Below are 8,330 nucleotides of genomic sequence, written 5' to 3' on the forward strand. Positions count from 1 at the left end.
TCTATCACATATAGCGTCAGGGAAGGGGGCAAACATTATCCAACCAGAAGAAAAGTTGTACCAGTGAATGACGCTAAATGAGATCCCAATGATGAGATAGAAGACTGGAAAAGGAGACACTTTCAGGTGTGCATACTGGAAGGCTTACGTAGGACTAGGACCAAACCTCTCAATTATACTAAGTTGTCCATGATTGATCAAGATTTGATAAAAATCCCACTGCCTTCCTGGAAAGGCTAAGAGAGGCCTTGGTAAATCACACCTCTCTATCTCCTGATTCAGTTGAGGGGCAACTAATCCTAAAAGATAAATTTATTACCCAGGCAGCTCCTGACATCAGGAGGAAGCTACAAAAACAGGCCCTAGGACCAGATAGTACATTAGAGGACCTCCTGAAAGTGGCTACCTTGGTCTTTTATAATATAAGAGAAAGGGAAGCCAGGGAAAGAGAGAGGAGATACAGGTATTCCCAGGGTGCACCTGTTAACTGCTAAAGGTATGGCAAGAACATTAATCTCTTCTAAAGTTTATCTGTTCCCATATACGGTTTAATTCCTTTCACCAGGGTGAAACAGCTCAGGGTACAATGTTGTTGTTACTATCTTTCACTTCTTATCTCTGTAATCTTTGGCACTAAACTCTTTCCTTGTATAATACACATGTTTAATCTATGCATACTTAAACTTAAAAAACTTCTTTTTTTCTCTCATGCCTAGAAGGCATCAAATTCCAAATGGTCAGGCAACCAGAGCCTCGGACAATGGCTACCCTTTGCTAGGAACCCTTTGATAGACCTCTGGGAGGAATCTGACTGCCATTTTCCCTCAAAACAATGCCCCCTGTCAGCAGGAAGCAGCTAAGACCTGTCATCGTCCATATTCTAATGGCAGTTAGATGTGTCTCTTCAGAGGGGGAAATGATATGGGAGTGCTAGGAAGGGAAGAGTGTGATCCCTTTAAATAATATGGAATCGGGGAAGAAAAGTGCTGGGTAGAGGAGGGTGTGGTCCCTGGCTAGACTTCCACCACCACAGACCTAGGTGAGGACAGGCATTTCCTGCCCAAATGTTGCATTTCCCAAGACCACCCTGGCCAGCTATGCCCCATCCTGGGCCTGTAAAAACCCAAGACCCTAGTGGGCAGATGACACACAGGTGGACAGATGTGAAGAGGAGCACATCAGACAGAAGAAGATGCAAGCAGCTGGTCATTGAGAGGACATTGAGAGGAGCATGCCAGCAGAAGAGCACACTGGCAGGCAGGCCATCGACTGTCAGACGAGATGGAGTTTGGCCGGGGCAGTCAGAGGAGTGCCAGGGCCAACAAGCAGCCCAGCTCCAGGGGAAAATCATCCTTCTTCTGGCTCCCACATCAGCTGAGAGCTACTTCCACTCAATAAAACTTTGCAGTCACTCCCCAAGTCCATGTGTGATCAGATTCTTCCGGTACACCAAGGCAAGAAACCCCAGGATATAGAAATCACTCTGTCTTGTGATAAGGAAGGGGGTCTGATTGAGCTGGTTAACACAAGCTGCCTATAGATGGCAAACTAAAAGGGCACCCTGTAACACATGCCCCCTGGGGCTTAGGAGCTGTAAATATTCACCCCTAGTCATGGGGTTGGAGCCCCACAGCCTGCCCTTCTGTATGCTCCCCTAGAGGTTTGAGCAGTGGGGCACTGAAGAAGTGAGCCACACCCCCATCACATGCCCTGCAAGGGGGACAAGGGAACCTTTCCCATTTCACTAGGATATTCAAAATGGTAAATGAGCATCGGCCTCTACTTAAAGTCACCAGCTGCATTAGTACCTAACGAGAGAGTCAGCCTGTACTTTGAAGCTTTGAAGCCAGGCATTGACTTCTCTGCTTTAGCTATGAAAGTCCCTAAACCTCATGAACCAACCTCTGCTAGCTTCAAAGTTTTCTTCTGCAGCTTTCTCATCTCTCTCAACCTTCACAGAATTGAAGAGATTTAGGGCCTTGCTCTGGATTAGGCTTGGCTTAAGGGAATGTTGTGGCTGATTTGATCTTCTATTCAGATCACTAAAACTTTATAGCAGCGATAAGGCTGTTTCACTTTCTTATTGTTCATGTGTTCACTGGAGTTGCACTTTTTAATTTCCTTCAAGAACTTTTTCTTTGCATTCACAGCTTGGCAAACTGTTTGGCACAAGAGACCTAGCTTTTGGTCTATCTTGGCTTTTGATGTGCCTTCTTCACTAAACTTAATCATCTCTAGCTTTTCATTTAAAATGAGGGATGTGAGATTGTTCCTTTCACTTGAACACTTAGAGGCTATTTTCCAAGTTATTAATTGGCATGATTTCAATATTATGGTGTCTCAGAGAATAAGGAGACCTGATGAGAGGGAGAGATGGGGGACTGGCCAGTTGGTAGAACAGTCAGAACACAACCAGCATTTATTAAGTTCGCCATCTTGTATGGGTGTGGTTTGTGGCACTACAAAACAATTACAATAGTAACATCAAAGGCCACTCATTACAGATCATCATAACAGATACAATATTAATGAAAAAGTTTGAAATATTGAAAGAATTACCAAAATGTAACACAGAGACACAAAGTGAGTGCATGCTTTTGGAAAACATGGTGCTGACAGACTTGCTCAACACAAGGTTGCTACAAACCTTCAATTTGCAAAAAATGCAATAGCTGTGAAGCACAATATAGTACAACAAATCAAGGTTTATCTGTAACAATAACTTTATTGTCTCATCACTAAAATCTGACTTCTCCCCCAAGTTGTTCTCTTATTGTCATTCCATCTATTTTCTTCAAAAAATGGGCTAATAAGAATATTTTAATGTAGGCTTGTCAGGTACATTTATGTGTTGAAATGCCATGAAAAATAAGACATGTCCCTACTGTAAAGAAATAGTCTAGAGGACATGAAATGAAAAATATTACACTTTAGTGTGATTAGAGAAATAATATGAGTATGCACAAGGTGAGCAGATAAAGAAAAGAGCAGTTTCTCTGAGAAAGAGAAGGCATCAAGAAAGGCTTCACAGAGCAATTGGCAATTTGAACAGGACTTAGATAAATAAGTTTTCAGATAGATAGAAGAAGGAGATTATTTTAGGCAAAAAAAAAAAAAAACAGCCATACAAAAGTGCAAAGGTGTGAAACTGCACTGTGCATTTAGAGAATTATAAAGGGGTGTGATACTAGTGTATCCTCCAAGACAGGGATCTGGGAGTTGTGTAAGACAATATCAGAGTAGAAAACTGAGGTTAGATGAAATGCTTTCTATGCTACTTTATTTTAAAAGTTCAACTCTGCATGTAGTGAGAAGTCATTTAATAATCATTGCTTATGAAAGAAAAGCAATTGATAAGAAAACAGGGGAAATAGGTTCAGGGAGAGATGATGAGGACCTAAACTATAGGAATAAAGTCAGGAGGAAGAGTTCACAAAGTGTTCACAAAGCAAAATCTACACAATCTGTTGAACGGCTTAATGTGGGGAAAAAAGAAGCAGAAGAAATCTAAGCTACCTCCCAGAATTTGGAGCAACTGGATGAGTAGTTTTAATGCCCGAAGATAAAATTGTAGGAAGCTAAGTGAGTTGACTAAGATAGGAAATTTCAATTTGGAACATGTTAGATTTTTTGATATTTTGATAGATTTGATATTTCCATGAAATATCCAGATGGAGATCTCCAAGGCATGGTCCAAAACTTGGGGTCATATCACAATGGAGAGATAGTTAGATAGTTACTTTCTCCATATTCTATGGAGATGAAAGAAATATGGAAGTTGTATGTTTGTTCACAATAATTATAATAGCTCCTACTCATTGAGAGCCTTGATGTTGGGAATTTTGGTTTTGTATAACAGATACTAGTTTGAGTTCATTTAAGCATAATTACTACATAGATAAGGACACACGGGTATCTCACAAAACTCAAGGGCAGGGATGTAAGTGTGTTTAAGCAGGGAACTAGAGCCAGGGAGGACCATGCCATAAGGACACTTGGCTCCAGTCTTCTCTTTGCCTCGTTTTCTTCTTCCTTATTCTCCCTTGTGAAAGATTGTTTCTTCCTCCCTCTCAATCCACATGGCCATTCACATAGGTGTTACTACTTCTGGAGTAGTATCTCCTCCATTCAAGGCACCAGGCAGAGATTAAGAGGGGAATCCCTTAGCGCTAATTCTGAATTCCAAGGGAAGGTATTCATTATCCAGCTTGAATCAGGTGCCCTAGCTGGAATAACCTGGACCAAATAATTGTAGTGAGGGCTTGGAAGAGAAGAGTAGTCCCCAGAAAAGATAGTAGGGAAAATGACCCAAGGTATCCACTACACATGTATGTTCTTATTTAACCCTTAGGATAACACTAGAAGGTATTTATTATTACTATCCCTTAGATGATAAATGCTCTTAAGGCAAAGGTCCTATCAACTTGCTCACCACAGTATTCCCAGCACCTAGCACAATGCCTAGCTCATGTTTAATAAATACATTTTGTGTGAGTAATTGAATGAATCAACCTCAGTTTTACACTTGAGGAAAGTTGGGGTCAGGGAGACTCAATCACTCTCCCAAGGAGACACAGCTGGGTAGTAAAAAGGAGAATCAAATCCAAATCTAGTCCACTTGAGAACTTGTGCTCTTAACTAAGGAAAACTCAACTCTGGTGAAGCCCTCACTCCCACCCTAAAAGCCTTAATTTTCTTAATAAATAGTATTCCCCAGACACTAAAAGCAACTGATAGTGGAGAATCCAATCCTGTTGCATCCTACCCTACAGGGGCCTGCCCTGTGCTGATAGCCAGAATGAATACTGGCACATCCACAGAAGTGTCTGGAGGCCAGCTCTTGGCTGTGTGATGAGCCGAGTGCTCATGACTGGTGTTAGTAACACGCAACATAGCAAAACTAGAACGCAGGGAAGGCATTTGTGCTACAGCAGCCCTAGGCAGTTATGTCGCATGACTTGACCATATCACAATGAAAACTTCCAGCTGGAAAAGGTCCCAGGTGTGTCCCTACCAACAGGCCCAAAGAGCAAAACTAGATGATCTTAGACTCGTTAAGAAGGCTTGTACAACTTTTAATCCCCTTAATAAAAGCTTTCAAATCTAGCAACTAATAATCATCGCTTCAGCATTCGTTATATATCTACCATGTTAGATATGTAGGTGATGTGGTAAAATGACCATATTTTCAAAGCCTAAGAACATATGCTTTAATAAAAGATTTTTCCTACTATCTTTCTTCATGTGAATAAGAATAAATTTGATCATAACTATATATTTAGCAAATCATCTCTTGTACGCATTATTGCAATAGCTTCATAATTGGTCTCTGCAATTGTTCTCTTGACCCTTCTCAGTCTATTCTCAACATGAGGGTAGAGTGGAACTTTTGAAAAGGAAATCAGAGCACTCCCCTATTCTAATCCTGACAGTGACTCTCCATCTCACTTAAGGTAAAAGCCAAAATCAGAAGGCCTAAGGATCTGGACCACACATTTTAAGTACTCACCTTCTCACTCACTGTGCTTCAGCCACACTGTCCTCCTGACTGCCCCATGAAATTGCCAGCTACATTGCACCCAAACACCTTTGCGTAGACTGATCTGTTCATTGAATGAACAAAAGAATAGAATCATTCATTAGGAAGAATTTAAGGAATACAATATAGAATTATAGTTTCTCATCTCTCAAACTGAAGTCCAGTTAGGTTGACAAAACATTTCACGGTTTAAATAATTAAATCAATATAAGGCTGGAAGCTAAATCATATGTATGGGACCATAAATATTACATAAGTGGAGAAAAAAGAATTGTGAAGTCAAAAAAAAATCAAAGATTGTGGGAATTTTAACAAAATAATAATAAGGGTGATAATATTAATTCATATAGTACTATAGAGTTTATAACAAGGTTTTATAATTTTGTTCTCATTTTATCTTCACAATAGCCCTTTGCAATAAGTGAGAGAGATATTACCATCTCATTTTACAGATGAGGTAGCTGAGTGAAGAGAGTTGTGTGATTTATCCAGGGAAGACAAGCAAAAAGGGGTAGAAGTAAAACTTAGATCTCCTGATAACAAATCATTCAGTCATTTATTTATTCACCTATTCAACAAATATTTTGAGTATCTACAATGTGCCGGGCACTGCTCTAGGTATTTGGAATATAGCAGTAAATGAAACAGACCAAGCCTCATAGAATGTATATGCTAGTTATAAAGGTAATATTTTTAAATTTACTTTTAAGTTTTTTACTAAGATAGCATTTACATAGATTAAATTTTATCTTTGGTGTACAGTTCTGCAAGCTTTGACAAATGCAAAGAGCCATATCAAGATATAGAACAGTTCTATAACCCCCAAAACTGCCACAATGTCCCTTCATAGCCAAATTCTTTCCTCAGCCCCAGGTTCTGGTAACCACTGACCTGTTTTCTGTCCCTATAGCTTTGCCTTTTCCAGAATGTTGTAGAAGTGGAATTGTGCAAAATGCAGCTTTGTAAGCCTGACTCTTCACTTAGCATAATGCATTTGAGGTTCATCAATATTGTTGCATGTAACTATGAATATACTACAATTTTTGTTTCTCTATTTACCAGACGAAGAACATGTGGGTTGTTTCCAGTTATTGTAAGTAAAGTTTCTATAAATATTTGCATGCAGTTTTTTTATGAATATGTTTTCACTGCACTTGGGTAAACATCTAGGAGTGAGATTGCTAGGTCAGATGGTAAGTGTATATTTACTTTTATAAGAAAACTGTTAGTTTTCCAAAGTAACTGTACCATTTTTCATTCCCAGATTTCCATTGCTCTGCATCCTAGCCAGCACTTAATTTTGCTAGTGCAATAATTTTTTAAGAGTTATCCTAATAGGTATGTAGTGGCATCTCATTGCAGTTTTAATTTTCATTTTCCTAAGGACCAGTGATATTGAACATGCACATTTACCATTAGTATAACTTCTTTGGTGGAATGTCTATTCAAATTTTTTGCCCATTTATTCATTGTTTATTTTCTCGTTACTGAGTTTTAAGAGTTCTTAATATATTCTGGATACAAGCCTTTTAACAGATATGTGATTTGCAAATATGTTATCCCAATCTGTGACTTATTTTATCATCCTCATAATAGTATCTTTCAAAGAAATTCTAAATTTTTATGATGTTCGATTTTTCAATTTTTTATTCTTTTATGAATTGTGCTTTCAATGTCAAATCTAAGAAATCAATCTCAGAAACCTTGTATAGCTCAAGGTCCGAAAGATTTTTTCCTATGTTTTCTTCTAATCATATTTTATTCATTGAGGTTTGACATTTAGGTCTACTATTCATTTTAAGGTAATTTTTGTATATGGTGCAAAATATGGAACAAAGCTCTTTTTCATTCTTTTTGTTCTCTCTTTCTCTCTCTCTCTCTCCTTCTCTCTCCCTCTCTCTCTCTCTCTTTCTGGCATATGGCTATCCAATTGTTCCAGTTCCATATGTTGAAAAGATTATCATTCCCCAATTAGTACCTTTGTACATCTGCTGAAAATTAACTGAACATATCAGCATGGATCTATTTATAAACTTTATTCCATTGTTCTAAGTGACTAAACTTTGCTAATGAAACACTTTCTTGATTACTGTAGCTTTATACTAAGTCTTGAAGACAACCAGTGTGAGTCTTCCGATTCTGTTTCCTTATGTTGTTTTGGCTATTCCAGTTCCTTTCCCTTTCCCTTTAAATCTTAGAATCAGTTTGCCCATTAATATAAAACAGACCATTAAAGAAAAAGACCATTAGAATTTTTACTAGGATGTTGTTGCATTTCTAATAATTGGGGGGAAATTGACAACTTAATTATATTAAGTCTTCTAGTCCATGAACAAGGATGAATCTTCATTCATTCAGTTTTTTCTTTGGTTTCTTACATCAGTGCTTTGTAGTTTTCAGTACATATATATTGGATATGTTTCTAAGAATTATACCTAAATACTTTATGGTTTGAATGCTATTATACATAGTACTTTTAATTTTAATTTCCAATTGTTTATTGATCGTATATGGAAATATTATTAATTCTTTTGTATGCTGACCTTATGTACTGTGACTTAGATAAACTCGCTTATTAGTTCTAGTAGTTTTTGCGTGTGTTTATTACATTTCTTTGTTATTTTCTACATTGACAATTATGTCACCTGCAAATAGAAAGAGTTTTACCTCTTCCTTTCTAACTTATGGTCTCTTTGCACTGACTAGGATCTCCACTATGATGCTGAGTATGAGCAAGGAAATTTATGTTCCCAATCTTTTTTATTTTATTTTATTTTATTTTATTTTATTT

This window comes from Hylobates moloch, unplaced genomic scaffold (assembly GCF_009828535.3).
Source record: "Hylobates moloch isolate HMO894 unplaced genomic scaffold, HMol_V3 SCAFFOLD_5, whole genome shotgun sequence".
Taxonomy (NCBI): Eukaryota; Metazoa; Chordata; class Mammalia; order Primates; family Hylobatidae; genus Hylobates; species Hylobates moloch.